The following is a 16,495-nucleotide window of genomic DNA, read 5'->3' on the forward strand; positions in this document are numbered from 1 at the left end:
TCCCTCCTGCCTAGAGAATTAAGCCCAAATGCCTTCCATTAAGACTCTGGCCAGCTTTGAGACCCTGTCTTCACTACTGTGGTGTCCTTAGTTCTCCTCTAAGTGAGCTCTCTGCTGTGGCCACAGCCATGCATTCCCCAACCCCCTGAACATGTCAAGTGCATTTCCACATCTGTGCTGCTCCCTCCAGCTGGAATATTCTCCATCCAATCTCAGCTCCATACCTTCTTCTCAGCTCAGGTCTGAGTTCCTCTGTGCAGTTTTCCTGGCAGGTATCCTGTGATTTTTTATATTCTTAATTGTGTTTTTAGGTATCTTGTTACCTAATAATACCTGTAGTAGAGAGTTTGCAAAACCACCGCAATAATTTCTCCCCTGCCTACATGCATGTCCCTTTGCATTGTGACTTGCCTTGGCCACTTCTACCTTCAAGAGGCAGAGTCTGGAGTTCCCATTGTGGCTCAATGGTTAACAAACCCGACTAGTATCCATGAGGACGTGGGTTCAATCCCTGGCCTTGCTCATTGGGTTAAGGATCCAGCGTTGCCATAGGCTGCAGTGTAGGTTGCAGATGTAGTTTGGATCCTTCATTGCTGTGTCTGTGGTATAGACCGGCAGCTACTGCTCTGATTAGACCCCTAGCCTGGGAACCACTATGTGCTGTGGGTGTGGGCCTAAAAAGAAAAAAAAAAAAAGAGGGACAGTCTATCTCTTCACTCTTTTGAGTCTGAGTTTGAATCTAAATATGACTTATTTTGGCAAATGGAAGATTAGAAAGTCCTCAGACCACCATGTAAGGAGCCTGGGCTAGCCAGTGAAGAATGAGAAAATGCAAGGAGCAGAAATGGATCATCTCAGCTGACCAACTGAAGACAAGCTGTCCAGACTAACCAGCCTGCCGAATGTGTGAACATGGCCATCCTAAATCCCCCAGCCCCAGTTAAGCTGTCCTGGACAGAAAAGCCATCCCAGCCAATCCAAGGAATTATGAACAAAAAATAAATGTTTGTTTTTATATGCCAGTACATTTAGGGATGGCTTGTTATGCAGCCAAAGCTAATGAATATAAGATTCTAAACTCTGAGCTTACGAGGTTCTGAGCTATGACCCACCTTACCTGAATCCTTAGAATCCAGTCTTTCACATGATAGCAAGTCCTCAATAAATATTTGTTGTTGAGAATAACTCCAGTAAAGAATGCTGAGGGAATTTCCATTGTGGGTCAGTGGGTTGTCTCTGTGAGCATGTATGTTCCATCCCTGGGGTTGCTCAGTGGGTTAAGGATCCAGCATTGCTGCAAGCTATGGCATAGGTTGCAGATGCAGCTTGGATCCTGTGTGGCTGTGGATGTAGCATAGACTGGCAGCTGCAGCTCTGATTTGACCTCTGACCAGGAAACTTCCATATGCTGTAGGTGGGGCCCTAAAAAGAAAAAAAGAAAAAGAAAAAAAAAAGAATGCTGGGGAGGCGAACCTTGTGGGACAGTAGGTTGAGGATCTGGCATTGTCTCTGCACCAGTTTGGGTCACTGTTGGGATGTGGGTTTAATCCCTGGCCAGGAACTTCTGCATGATGCAGGTGCGGCCATAAAAAAAAAAAAAAAAAAAAATACTGAGAGTTGGAGTTTGAAGGAAGCCAGGCCTAGCTAGCCTTCAGAGAAGATGGAGATCTGGGAGTACTTGGGAAAGCTGTTTTATGCTTAAAACCTGGGTGATATCCTACCTACTTTAACTGTGGAGTGTCTATCATGAAGTTCTCTTTTCTCACAGGACAACTGAGCTGTGCACTAACTTGGCCAACAATGCTGGATTCAGCTGGTGGAGTGGCAGGAAGGGAGATGCAGTCTAGGAGGGTGAGCTCCCACACTTGATTACTCCTCCCATTTATGGATGTTTACGGACTACCCACTGTGTGCCTGGTGGTGCGTGCTGGGGACTAAGGAAATAAATGAACCTGATATGGTCCTCAAGGGGATCTAGTTCTGAAGTGTCAGCACACGTCTGACCATTTCCTGGCTCAAATTCAGCAAGAAAAGTAGTTAGAGGGCTCCTGGTCTAGGGCTCATTTTCCTGAACAAATTGACTGTGTTATTATTTTACCTCTTCCATTTGTGGGAATTTATAGACAATTTTCCAAGTCTTTAGGTTTATATTTTTGTAACCAAATTGAACTTTTCTTAAGAAAACAAGTAAAAATTAATAGTCCTTAATGGTATAATCATCCAACTCTGGATGTAGTGAAACTGTGCATTTGGGTCTTGGGTACTGCATGCTCAGTACCTCAGACTGTGGGCCGAGAATGAAAGGCAGTGCTGTCAAGAGGACCTGCCTGATGGCCAAGGGCCTGACTGTGGCTCCTCAGATGGATTATAGTAACAATATGCCCAATCATGGATTACTGGGTATCGAGTGCTTATTGTTTAAGTGCTAGCAATTTTAAACCCGATATTCTTTTCAATTCTCTCAGTAACCCTGTGAGATAGGAACTGCTATTATTCCTTTTTTCCCTGATGAGAAGAGGGAAGCACTAAGAAGTTAAATGTGGTCCAAGGTCATGTAGCTAGTGAGTAGCAGATCTGGAGCTTGATCTCAGCGATTTCGTTTTTATCTTTTGCAAAGCTTGTGCCACTTTAGACCCAGCCTGTTAACAACACTGTTGGGAGACCCTTTGGTCTCCTTTCTTTTTCTCCTGCTCGAGAACCTCTGGTCCCTGCAGCCCCACTCCTATTTGGGTGGTAACTAGCCTTCTGCTTTTTTTGCTCTTAGAAGATTGGAGTGCTTCTTACACAGCACTTTACTTCTTGTTTGGTTTATCTTTTCTAAAGCTCCAAACAAATAAGAGAGACTGACCTGTTTCCTCCAGGCGGCTTCTGAATGGGAGCCTTCCAGAAGTGTCAGCCAGCGGTTAGGTGACACCAGGGCAGCTCCAGGCTGCGGTGACTTAGGGAGAATCTGCAAGGCTCCGTGGCGCTCCTATCCCAGCTGGTGTCATTGCTGGCCAAGTGAGGGAGTTACTGGATCTGAGATACAGGGAACCAATTCACCTGCCAGGCCAGCCCCAGCCTTTTCTGGTCTTAGTTACAGAACTTTTTAAAAAATAAAACACTAGAGAGATGGCCTCCTACCAAGATGTGGTTCCCAGCTCATCCCTCCCTTTCCTCTTGAGCCACATCCCTCCCTCCAGACTCCCTCTCTGCTCAGCCTAACACTTCCCTTTCTCCTTCTCTCCCCTCCCCCTTCCCACAAAAGCTCTCCTCTCCCTCTGGTAAAGTCCAACCTATAGAAACTTCCTCCTAATTCAGATTGGCTTTCCTGTGTTACCATGGCAACCTGCGGCTACCAAGACTTGTCAGCAAAGTCATTTCTACACTACGTTTCTTTCATAGGAAATCTTCATTCTACATCTTGTCCTTCCCCACTTGCTGCTGCCAGTTTGCACAAAACTCCATCTCCAGACTCTCCAGCATCTTTAAATGTTTTTAAGCAGCCATATCTCTTTTATACCAACTATGTTGTTGTATTTGGAATAATTTTAGATACAGTGTCATCAACTGAGCTAATTCCAAATACATCAGTACAGTTTTCTCCATGGAGCATACCTGGCTTACTTAGTGACGTGTGGATAAGTTAACTTTGTACTTATGCAGAGGCGTTGACAAGAGCTGAATTGTGAATACTGAGCAGGGAAGTGGTTCAAGTGGGACCACTCGTGCCCCAGAGGGAAGGCCAGAGCAAATTAGAAACTTACCCTGAGGAAATTGTCCAGCCCACAAGGGTCGGTGAGAGCTTGTGAAAATAGCCACAAGAACACCCAGAACTCAGCATCCTTTCCAAGCCCTTATTGAGCAGAAGGTCCCAAATCTGGTGCAAAGGAGATGTCCTCTGTCCTATGTCCTCTGAAGGCAGGCAGAATTGAGTGTTATTCTCAATTCTCTTAATGAATTAGCTGCACTCTGTGGGCTTGGGCAGGTTCCTTACCCTCTTCAAATCTCAGTGGTCTATTTTTCAAAGTTATTGGGGGAAACAAAAGGGCTAATGCCCATAAAAGGGCCTAAAGTAGTTCTCAGAGCACACTCTGTAAAGAGTAACTGCCGTATTCCAGTTACTATTCTCCGAGGCCCCATCAAGATTCAAAGCTACCTTCAAGAAGCAGGTACCAAGGTTACCACATAATCAGGTGACACAGCTGGTAACCAAGCTGTAAATCATGGTCTGAACACTCTAAAATTTAGAATACAAGTGGTAGGGAGAAGCTAAGGCACCAAGGCTCATTAGATGCTGTTATAGGCGTGACATCCTGGCATTGTCAGGTGGAAACTGACCTAGCCAAGGAACTGTGAACTAACTGCTTTCAGGGTCCTGTCCCCTCCTCCTTTGCCTGCTGCAGCTGGAATATGTGTTAGGCAGGCCAAGAACTGGGAGCAGGACAAGATACCCAAGAAAAAAACCAGGTCCTTGCTCAGGCCCAGAAAAGAAGGCTGAGCACACACAGATGAGGGTTCGACTTGAGCTAGTTTAACAGGACCCAAGAATGTAGAGTTGGGTCCCAGCTTTGAACCTTCAACTTGAAAAACATGTCACACAGAAGATTCTTAATTTGAGTGAATAAGAAGATGGGGAATGAGACATTTCCTGACATCAATAACAACAGGGGCCACATCAGCAGTGCTGTACATACTAAAAGGCTATACCTATAAAAGCAACCACTAGACCAAGATCCCCTTTTAGGATGTATGAGAAAGATGGAGATAAGATCAAGTAAAATTAATGCGGGCCCCTTCTTTGGCAGTTGTTTTCCAGGCAGAGGTAGCAGGGAATGGAGCAGAGAATTCGGCACATGTCTGTTGAAAGGTGGTCAGCTAATGTTTAAGAAAACTCTAAAGGTGAGACAGTGTGTAGTTCAAGCTCTTGATGGTGGAGGAAGAAGGGAAGCCAGCTGCACTTCCAGAGGCAAAGGAAGGCATGTCTCACGGGTCAGCCGTGAACTTGACTGAGACAGCCAACTGCATGGTCTTGAGTAGGACTCTGCCCAGAGGAATGAGATAACCCAATAGAGGGTCTGTGTGGGGAAGACATAGGAGCCAAGAAGGCGTTATAAGTAGCCAGATGGGGGAAGCACACAGTCCAGGACAAAAAGCTACTGTTGGGGGGGATCCTGGTGAACCCATAGTGGACAACTATGAGGGGGAAATTAGCATTTGAACATCAGTCACACAGAAGGTACCAAAACCAGATGACAGTAGTTCAAATCTAGGAAGAACTTTTTTCTTCTCCTTATCTTTCTCTCTCCTTGAGCCAACCTTGGAGAAGCTAGAGGCAGGATGGGGTATTAGAAGGGAAGAAGAAGGGGAGACAAGGAAGGAAAAACTGGTCATCTGCACCTATCCTCACCCACTGCACGTCTCCTAGCCAAGGATGTTCTTAACCAAGAGAGGAGCTTAATCCAGGTGAAAGGTAGTATTTTTTCTTTTTCAGGTTTGTTGAGGTATAATTGACAAAAATTATATGTATTTAAGGTGTACAATGTGATGGTTTCCTATAAATACACATTGTGAAGGGATCCCCACAATCAAGCTAATTAGCATTCATTACCTCACATAGTTATCATTTTTTGGTCTTCTTTGCTTTTCTTTTTATCCCCTACCTCCCTCTTCTCTGGCAACCACCTTTTGTTTTCTGTATCTTTGAGTCTCCTTCTATATTTTTATGTTGGTTCATTTTTTATTTTGGTCTTTTAGATTCCGCATGTAAATGAAAGCATACTGTATTTCTCTTTGACTTACCTCACTTAGCAAAATACCCTCTAAGTCCATCAATGTTGTAACAAATGGCAATATCTCATTCTTTTTTAGGGCTAAATAATATTCCATTGTCTGTCTGTCTGTCTGTCTATCTATCTATCTATCTGTCTATCATCTTCTTTATCCATTTGTCTAGCAATGGACACTTAAGTTGCTTAGCTTAAGCTTTTTTTAAAAAAATAAATTTATGTCCCCCCCCCCTTTTAGGGGCACACCTACAGCGGATGGAAGTTCCCAGGCTAGGGGTTGAATCAGAGCTACAGTGACTGGCCTATACCACAACCACAGCCATGCCAGATCTGAGCCACCTCTGTGACCTATGCCTCAGCTCAAGGCAATGCCAGATCCTTAACCCACTGAGCAAGGCCAGGGATCAAACCTGCATCCTCATGGATACTAGTCAGATTCTTAACCCACTGAGCTACAACAGGAACTCCTTAATCTTGGCTATTGTAAATAATACTGCAATGAACATACGGGCGCAGGTATCTTTTAGAATTAGTGTTTTTGTATTCTTTGAAAAAACACACCAAAGTGGAATTGCTATATTCTATGGTATTTCTATTTTTAGTTCTTGGCAGGAACTCTACAGTGTTTTCCATAGTGGCTATACCTATTTACAGTCCCACCAACATTGCACAAAGGTCCCCTTTTTCCACATCCTCACCATCTGTTGTCATTTGTGGTCTTTTGATGATAGATTGTGAGGTGATATCTCATTGTGGTTTTGGTTTGCATTTCCTTAATTAGTGATATTGAAATCTTCTCATGTGCCTGATGGCCGTCTGTGTCTTCTTTGGAAAAATATCTATGCAGGTCCTCTGCCCACTTTTTAATCTCGTTGTTGTTGTTGTTGTTGTTGTTTTTTATGTTGAGTTGTATGAGTTCTCCGTATATTTTGGATACTAACCCCTTATCAGGTATATCATTTGCACATACCTTCTCCCAATCAGTAAGCAACATTTTCATTTCATTGATAGTTTCCTTCCCTCTGCAAAAGCTTTTTAGTTTGATATAGTACCACTTGTTTATTTTTGTTTTCATTTCCCTTGCCTAAGGAGACGTATCCAAAAACACATTGCTAAGACCAATGTTAAAGAGTGCTCCGGGAGTTCCCGTCGTGGCGCAGTGGTTAACGAATCCGACTAGGAACCATGAGGTTGCGGGTTCGATCCCTGCCCTTGCTCAGTGGGTTAACGATCCGGCGTTGCCGTGAGCTGTGGTGTAGGTTGCAGACGCGGCTCGGATCCCGTGTTGCTGTGGCTCTGGCGTAGGCCGGTGGCTACAGCTCCGATTCAACCCCTAGCCTGGGAACCTCCATATGCTGCAGGAGCGGCCCAAGAAATAGCAACAATAATAACAACAACAACAACAAAAAAGAGTGCTCCACCTATGTTTTCTCCTAAGAGTTTTAAGGTTTCATGTCTTATATTTAGCCTTTCATACATTTTGAGTTTATTTTTGTAATGTAGAGTGAGAAAGTAGTCCAACTTGACTCTTTTACATGCAGCGGCCCAGTTTTCCTGACATCAATTATTGAAGAGACTGTCTTTTCCCCATTGTATATCCTTGCCTACTTTGTCATAGATTAATTGCCCAAAGAATTGTAGGTTCATTTCTGGGCTCTCTATTCTGTTGCATTAATCTGTATGTCTTTTTGTGCCAGTACTATACTGTTGTTTATGACTTTAGCTTTGTCCTATAGTTTGAAATCAGGGAGCATGACACCTCCAGCTTTATTCTTTCTCAAAAATGTTTGGGCTTATTTGGGATCTCTTTGTTTCCATCTAGATTTTAGAATTATTTGCTCTAGCTTTGTGAAAAAATGCCCAAAATATTTTGATAGAGATCACATTGAATCTGTAGTTCACTTTGGGTAGTATGGTCATTTTCACAATATTAATTCTTCCAATCAATGAATATGCTATATCTTTCCATTTATGTCTTCTACAATTTCTTTGATCAACATCTTGAAGTTTTCCAAGTACAGGCATTTTAACTCCTTGCTTATATTTGTTCCTAGGTATTTTATTCTTTTTGGTACAATTGTAAATGGGATTGTTTTCTTTATTTTTTTCCAATAATTTGTTATTAATGTATAGAAATGCAAAAGATTTCTGTATATTAATTTTGTATCCTGCAACTTTGCTGAATTCATTTAATACTTCAAATATATTTTGGTGGTGTCTTTCAGATTTTCTGTATATAGTACCACATCATCTGCAAACAGCAACAGTTTTACTTCTCCCTTTCTAACTTGAATTACTTTTATTTATTTTTCTTGTATGATTGTTGTGGCTGAGTCTTCCAATATTATGCTGAATAAAAGTAGCAAGAGTGAGCATCCCTCTCTTGCTCCTGATTTTACAGAAAATGTTTTCAGATTTTTATAATTGAGTATGATGTTAACTCTGGGTTTGTCATATATGGCTCTTATTATGTTTTTTGTTTGTTTGTTTGTTTGTTTTTGTTTTTTGTCTTCTTGCCATTTCTTGGGCTGCTGCCGTGGCATATGGAGGTTCCCAGGCTAGGGGTCTAATTGGCGCTGTAGCCACCAGCCTACGCCAGAGCCATGGCAACACAGGATCCGAGCCACATCTGTGATCTACAGCACAGCTCATGGCAACGCCGGATCCTTAACCCACTGAGCAAGACCAGGGATCGAACCCACAACCTCATGGTTCCTAGTCAGATTCGTTAACCACTGAGCCATGACAGGAACTCCAGGCTCTTATTATGTTGAGGTGTGTTCCTTCTATACTCAATTTGTTGAGAATTTTTACCATAAATTGATGTTGAATTTTGTCAAAAGCTTTTTCTGTATCTATTGAGATGTTCAAAATTTTTTTTGTTGTTCAATTTTTTGATGTTGTGTATCACATTATTTGACTTGTGGATATTGCACCATCCTTGAATTCCTAGAACAAATCTCACTTGATCATGTGTATGATTCTTTTAATATGTTGTTAAATTTGGCTTGCTAACATTTTTTTAGGGATTTTTTTCATCTATGTCCATCAAGGATATTGGACTGTGATTGTGTGTGTGTATGTGTGTGTGTGTGTGTGTTGTCTTTGTCTGCTTTTGGTGTCAGGGTGATGCTGATCTCATAGAATAAGTTCAGAAGAACTCTTTCCTCTTCAATTTTTTGAATAGTTTGAGAAGGATAGGAGTTAACTTTTATTTAAATGTTTGGTAGAATTCACCTGTGAAAGTGTCTGGTCCTGGTTTTTTTGTTTGGGAGGTTTTATTATTATTATTATTACTGATTCAGTTTCATTACTGGTAATCGGTTCGTTCATATTTCTATTTCTTCCTGATTCAGTATTGGAAGATTATACATTTCTGGGAATGTGTCCATTTATTCTATGTTATCTATTTTATTGGCTTATGATTATTTATAACAGTCTCTTAGGATCTTTTGTATTTTTTATGGTGTCAATTGTAACTTCTTCATTTCTAATTTTATTTATTTAGGCCCTCTCTTTTTTCTTAATGACTCTGGCAAATAGTATATCAACTTGTTTATTTTTACAAAGAACCAGATCTCAGTTTCATTGATCTTTTCTATTATTTTTAGGCTCTATTACATTTATTTTTTCTCTTATCTTTGATTCCTTTCCTTCTACTTACTTTGGATTTTGTTTATTCTTCTTTTTCTAGTTCCTTTAGGTGTAAGGTTAGGTTGTTTGAGATTTTTCTTCTTTCCTGAGGTATACTTGCATCACTATAAACTTCTCTCTTGGAACTGCTTTTGCTCCATTCCATAGATTTTGGATTATTGTGTTTCCCTTTTTATTTGTCTCCAGTTATTTTTTTTATTTTCTGCTTTGATTTCTTCAGTGACCCATTGGTTGTGTAGTAGCATGCTGCTTGTGTTCTTTTCTTATAGTTCATTTCTAGTCTCATATATTGTGGTTGGAAGATATTCTTGATATGGTTTCAATCTTATTACATTTACTGAGACTTGTTTTGTGGTCTAGCATGTGATCTCTTCTGGAGATTGCTCCATGTGCCCTTGAAAAGAATATGTATTATGCTGCTTTTGGATGGAATGTCCTTTTTATATCTATTGGATCCATCTGATTTAATATTTCATATAAGGCTAGTGTTACCTTATTGATTTTCTACCTGGACGATGCATTCATTGATTGAAACATGTTTTGATATTAGACTGGACTAGACATTTTAATACCTAAATGTGACTGGGAAAAGCTATGGATCTGCCTGAAATTGCATCTGAGAGTGGGGAAAAGGATGATTTGATAGAGTTTGCTTGAAGAGAGTCAATATATATGTGTGAGTGGGAAGCTACTATGTAAATTTAATCTATCCCAAGTCTAGTTCAAGGATTGAAAGATGCCTTTGTGATTTGTCTAAGTGTGGAACAGCACATAGTCCTTAGACTGACAGACCCAGAAGATGCTGACTTTGCTGGTTTCTAGAACTTGGTCGTGGGAGTATCATGCACATTTGGAAACCTGTTTCATGGTTTCAGCCTCAAATACACATAAATATATCTTTAGAAGACAAGGGAGTAGGATTTAGAATTTGAGGTCCTCTCACAGGCTGCTTTTGTTTCCAAGAACTCTTGCCTATAGCCCACTCCAGAGATTGCCCCAGAGTCCCTCTCTTTACCTCCTTTGTGGTTTTCCAAATCCAACTCAGATAGCTTAGTGTGCATGCAGAAAAGATCCTGAATCTAGAATTCTCTTGGACTACTTACATGTGCAGCCCTTGTTTCATGTTGAATTTCAGGAATGTTTTGGAGATTTTGAAAAATCCACTCTCACCTCCAAAGACCAAGAACATGGACCAAATTTCCCTTTGGTCACACAGAATATACAAATATCCCAGGGAGAAAATCTTGGCACAAAAATTGTGAAGGTGGCTAAAATCTCTTAAAGAGAATTCCCCCAAGATGGATATGTTTCAGTTAATGGAAGGATCACAACAGATTAAACCACTCTGTAGATAAATTACTATATATCAAAAGCCATTTTCCATTCTGGTTTGGTTAAAGTGACATAAGCACACTTTACTCTCCTACTTCCAATACATACAACTAAAAATGACAGAAAAAAAACATGGAGGTGCTATTAAGGATTTTGGAGAAAAAAGTCATAATAGGAAACTTGCAGAATGAATCTAAAACTCCAAATAAGATAAGTTTGGGGTGAGTTTCTTGTATCTTTTCTTATTCCAGTGTCCTTTGGTCTGTAATCAAAAGCAATGAAACCCAGGACTGTGTACCAGGGGTGGCAAGAAAGAGCTCTAAGAGAAACTTTCTCTTGTTTGAGAAGTAAAAGGAGACTCATTGAGGTCAGAGACAATGGGGAAAATCCCCCATATTTTTAGTTATTTCCGTCATCGCCACCTAACCCTCCAGGCAACCCTATGATGGTGATGGTGACAGCAATGGTGGCAGCAGCTGACAGACACCTAAAACTCTGAGGGAAGAGAATCTGTCTCTCTGACCAAGGGGACTCTGGTTCCAAGAGCATAGGAATAATTTGCATAGATTTTAATTTCTATCTATTCTCCTGCTACTTGATTTTGGAGGTAGACATGGTCAAAAAATATGCCCTAGAGTGGGGAAACTCCAACTCCAACTTTCCAGCCAGAAAACCAGGAGAGCTCCCTAGGGGCCAGAAAATGTCACAGAGAACATGGTGAAAGGGGCAACTTAAGAAAGCAATACTATAAAATTGAATATGCACACCTGATTCATTCTTGAATCAATAAAAAAATTATAGCCCATCATCCATCATTAACATAGATATAACAAACCTCAATAAAATATTAGCAAGTTGATTCCAGCAATAAATAAAAAGAATAATTCACCACAACCAAGTGGGGTGTTTTCTAAGAATGCAAGTGTGGTTTAAAATCAATTAACATAATCTGCCATATTAACAGACTAAAGAAGAAAAACCACACACAATTATATCAGTTAATGCAGAAAAATTATTTCAAAATAGCTCAATATCCTTTCATGAAAAAAACTGAGCAAAGTAGGAATAGAAGGCAAATTATTTAAACTGATAAAAGGCAAACAAACAAACAAAACACCATAGCCAGTATCACAACGGTGAAAGGCTTGACTAGAACACCCCAATAAAAAATGAGCAAAAGCCTTGAACTGACCAAAGAGAAGGTAAAGATGGCAAATAAGCACATATAAAGTGTTCAAGCATTAAGAAAATGCAAATTAAAACCACAGCAAGAAACCACTGCACACTTATTTGGACAGCTTTGAAAAAAAGAAAGATAATGCTAAGTGCTAGTGATAATAAGAATAACTGGAGCTCTCATTCTTTGCTAGTGGGAATACAAAATGGTATGGCCACTTGGAAAACAGTTTGTGAGTTTTTTAATAAAGTTAAATATACATCTGCTTTATGACCAAACAATCATATTCCAAGCAATCATATTTACCCCAAATAAATAAAAAATTATGTTCACACAAATACCTGTACACAAATGTGTAGAATAGTAGTTCCTACTGTGGCTCAGTGGAAGCCAACTACAGGAAGAGAAAAGTGGTTGCAAGAACCCTACAGAGTGTCTGTAAGGATGTGGGTTCAATCCCTGGCCTCACTCAGTGGGTTAAGGATCTAGTGTTGCCACAGTTGTGGTGTAGGTCACAGATGTGGCTCAGATCTGGTGTTGCTGTGGCTGTGGTATAGGTCCAATTTGACCTTTTGCCTGGGAACTTCCATAAGCCAAGGTATGCTAGAAGAAGGAGGAGGAGGAAGGGAGGGGAAGGGGGGAGGAGGAGGAGGGGAAGAAGAAGGAGAAGAAGGAGAAGGAGAAGAAGAAGAATGTTTACAACTCTATTCATAATTGCCAAAAATAGGAAATAACTCAAATATCCTTAACGGGTAAATGATAAAGTAACTGTGGTGCCTTATGTAACAGAATGCATTTAGCAATAAAAAGAATGATGACAAAGGTACTATGCTATGTGAATTATATAGTTTACATATTGTATTATTTCATTTATACAATATCCGGAAATGGCAACATTATAGGGAAGTGTATTGGTTTTCTACTGCTTTATAATAAATGTCCACAAACTTCGTGGCTTTGAACAACACATAACTATTATCACAGTTCTGTGGGTCAGGAGTCAGAGCTCAGGTTAGCGGGGTCTTACACTCAGAGTCTCACAAGGCTGAAATCAATGCGTCAGTCAAGGTGTGTCCTTATCTGAAGGTTCAACTAGGGAAGCATTCACTTTGGAGCTCATTCCGGTTGTTAGCAGAATTCATTTGCAGCTCTGACTGAGGGCACTGGCTCCTTACTAGCTGTTGGCTGGAAGCTATCCTCAGCTCCTGGGGTTTCCTGTCACATGTGCCTTCTCCTAGGCAGTCATGCATGATAGTTTTCTTCTTCAAGGCCAGCAGAAGAGTGTCTCTTGCTCCAGTCTGCCAAGACAGACTCTTATATAATATAGTGTAATCATGGGGGTGACCTTTGCCGTGTAACAATCTAACCAAGAAGGTGACCAAGATCCTATCACCTTGGCCATATCACAGGTCATACCCACACCCAAGATCAGGGGGATGATATAGGGTATAAGGGTCATGGAGGCCATTTTAGAATCAAGCCAACTGCAGGAAGAGAAGACTGGTTGCAACAAGTCAGGGGTAGGGGAGAGGTTTGACTACAAAGGAGCAACAGAGCAAGTTTTCAGGGGTAATGGAACTATTTGTATCCTGATTGTTTTGGTGATTACAAGAATCTATAGAAGTGTTAAAACTCAGAACTATACATACACATGCCAATTTTATTGAATATAAATTTAAGAAATAGAGAAACATGAAAGTCTCCCCCCCAAAAAAAAGGGCATATTCACTTTTCTTCCCATTAGAAATGATATCAAAATTAAGTTTCCCTTTTCTCATTATGGGGGTGCAGTTTTAACACCATTGCTCTTCTCCTTCCACATGGAGCACACCACTGGACCTGCACCTCACAGTCCAGGATTTATACCATTTGTCCTGTAGTCAGGGGATCTCACAGCACATGTAGAGCTGCACATACTGAAAAGTGGAGAAATCTATTTTCTTAAAACATTCAAGGAACCCTTCTCACTATTTTATTCAGGTGTCATGTCCCCAGGGAAGGAGTTTGTGGAGGCAGTGATCACAACAAAGGACCAAAGTCTATCTTTTGAAAACCAAAGGTTTACATAGAATTGGTGCCCTGATTTTTCTGTTCTGTATTACTAGCCACATGCCAATCTGTTGTTTGAAAACTGTCAGTGACCTCTTATCCTTCTTGAAAAGAAAACTAAACTCCTCACCTGGTTTCCAAAGGCCCGCATCACCTGAGTCCTTCCCTCGGCTTCCATCTCCTTTCTCCTCTCTTCCTTCATTCCAGTAGGTTTTTGCTTCACTGGGGCCTCTTTCTGTCTCCTTCAGCTCCTTCTTTTTTCTTTCTTTCTTTTTTTTTTTGAGGGCCACGCCCTAGGCATATGGAAGTTCCCAGGCTAGGGGTCATTTGGAGCCATAGCTGCTAGCCTACACCACAGCCACAGCAATGCAGAATCTGAGCTGTGTCTGCAACCTACACCACAGCTCACAACAGTGTCAGATCCTTAACCCACTGAGCAAGGCCAGGGATCGAACCCACATCCTCATGGATACCAGTCGGGTTTTTTACTGCTGAGCCACAATGGGAACTCCTCCCTCAGCTTCTTCTCTGGTAATTTTTTAAACTGACTTGTGAATACATAACAAACATCTATCAGAAGTATCTACCTTGATGAATTCTCACCAAATGAACAAAGATATATAACCAGCACCCCCCCAAAATAAACAAAAAACCCTCAGAACCTCAGAATCCCCCCTTATCCTCCTTCCATCTACTTTCCCCAAGGGTGATGCTATTCTAAAGCTAACCAATCTGTTTTTCCATTTATTCCTTGAGCATTTAAGATTCTTTCTTTTTTGTGTGTGTCTTTTTTAGGGCTACACCCATGGCATATGGAGGTTCCCAGACCAGGGGTCGATTCGGAGCTGTAGCTGCTGGCCTATGCCACAGCCACAGCAATGTGGGATCCAAGCCATGTCTGTGACCTACACCACAGTTCACAGCAATGCTGGATCCTTAATCCACTGAGCAAGGGCAGGGATCAAACCGGCATCCTCATGGATGCTAGTCAGATTCTTTTCTTTTGAGCCACGACGGGAGCTCCTAAGATTCTTTCTTAATTCGAGACTTTGGCATGTGATGTTCTCCCTTCCTGGATCCTTCACAAACTGACCTCAAAACTCAACTACTCTTCACTTACTTGCTTCTCTTTATTTCATCCGAAAAATTTGCCTCCTCCAGTAGGCTTCTCTTGAGCTCACTACCCCATCCTCCCCCACCTTCACTCTGTCCTCTCTCAGTCTATTCATTCCCTTCCCAGAATTTATCACAAGCCAAATTCATCTTACTTATCTAATGCGTTTGTTTATTTTCTCTCTCAAAAGTAAGTTCACTCTAAAATATTAAAGGAAAAAATAACCAATAACCCTGTAGAAAAGATGGGCCAGAGATGTGAAGACAGTTCAAGAAAGAGAAATGCTTTAATATGCTTAATGCTCTTAAACATTTGAAAAGATGTTCAATTTTATAATCACAGAATTACCAGTTAAAGCCATGATAACTTTTCTTCCTGTCAGATTTCTTTCTGTCAAAAAATCCAACTAATGGAAGAGAGACTCTATTGATGAGGCCATGGAAAAACTGACACATTCATACATTCCTCGTTGAAATTGGAATTCAGAATACCCATCAAAAGCACGTATTCAGTTACCTTTTGACATAGCAATCCTCTTCTAAGATTTTCCACACAGATATACTGACCAAAATATGAAATATTGTAAGCATAGAGCACTTCACTTCAGTACTGTTTGTAATAGATAGCAAGAGCTTGAAAACAATCCAATTTTTAATCTAGAGGGAACTGGAATGAATAATATATCATACATTCATGCCGTGGAATACTGTGGAGCTTTAAAATGAATGAGGGGCATTTTTATCAAATGTTCTGGAGTGATCGCCAGGATCTATTGTTAAGTGAACAAAGCAGTGTGTGTGTGGGGGGGGGGGGGTTCCAAAGCCAAAACCATAGGACAAGGAACCTTCCGTCAGCTAGTTTCCATCCCTGTCTCTCTCTGTTTCATTTCCTTCCTGACAATAGCTAACAATTCCAATAGAATTAAATTTATTATTTATTTCAAAATCTGTAAGCATATAGGGAGTTCCCATTGTGGCTCAGTGGTAATGAACCTGACTAGTATCCGTGAGAACATGAGTTTGATCCCTGGCCTTGCCCAGTAGGTTAAGGATCTGACAGTGCTATGAGCTGTGGTGTAGGTCACCGATGTGACTTAGATCCTGAGCTGCTGTGGCTGTGGTGTAGGCCACAGCCACAGCTCTGATTTGACCCCTAACCTGTTAACTTCCATATGCCATGGTGCAGCCCTAAAAAGACAAAAACAAAAAACAAAAAACAAAACCTAACTATAAGCATATATATGTGTGTATGCATATATGTATATACTTGTAATTTGTATGCACACATTTAGTTTCCCATAGCTACGGTAAAAATTGCCACAAGTTAGTGGCTTAAAACGAGGTAAGTTTATTTTCTTATGATTCTAGAGGCCAGAATTCTGAAAGGAGAATCATGGGGCTA

The 16,495-nt window shown here is 40.8% G+C and overlaps 1 protein-coding gene across 1 annotated transcript in view; it reads left to right on the plus strand.

The window, feature by feature from the left end:
• Positions 1 to 16,495, plus strand: part of GALNT1 (polypeptide N-acetylgalactosaminyltransferase 1) — a 198,006-nt gene that overhangs the window by 12,757 nt on the left and 168,754 nt on the right. Inside the window, exon 2 of the mRNA XM_021096269.1 lies at positions 1,769 to 1,851. The gene's annotated coding sequence lies outside the window, so the exon portion shown is untranslated. The remainder of the gene's footprint in view (positions 1 to 1,768; positions 1,852 to 16,495) is intronic.

The sequence above is a fragment of the Sus scrofa genome, chromosome 6 (assembly GCF_000003025.6).
Source record: "Sus scrofa isolate TJ Tabasco breed Duroc chromosome 6, Sscrofa11.1, whole genome shotgun sequence".
NCBI classification, from domain to species: domain Eukaryota; kingdom Metazoa; phylum Chordata; class Mammalia; order Artiodactyla; family Suidae; genus Sus; species Sus scrofa.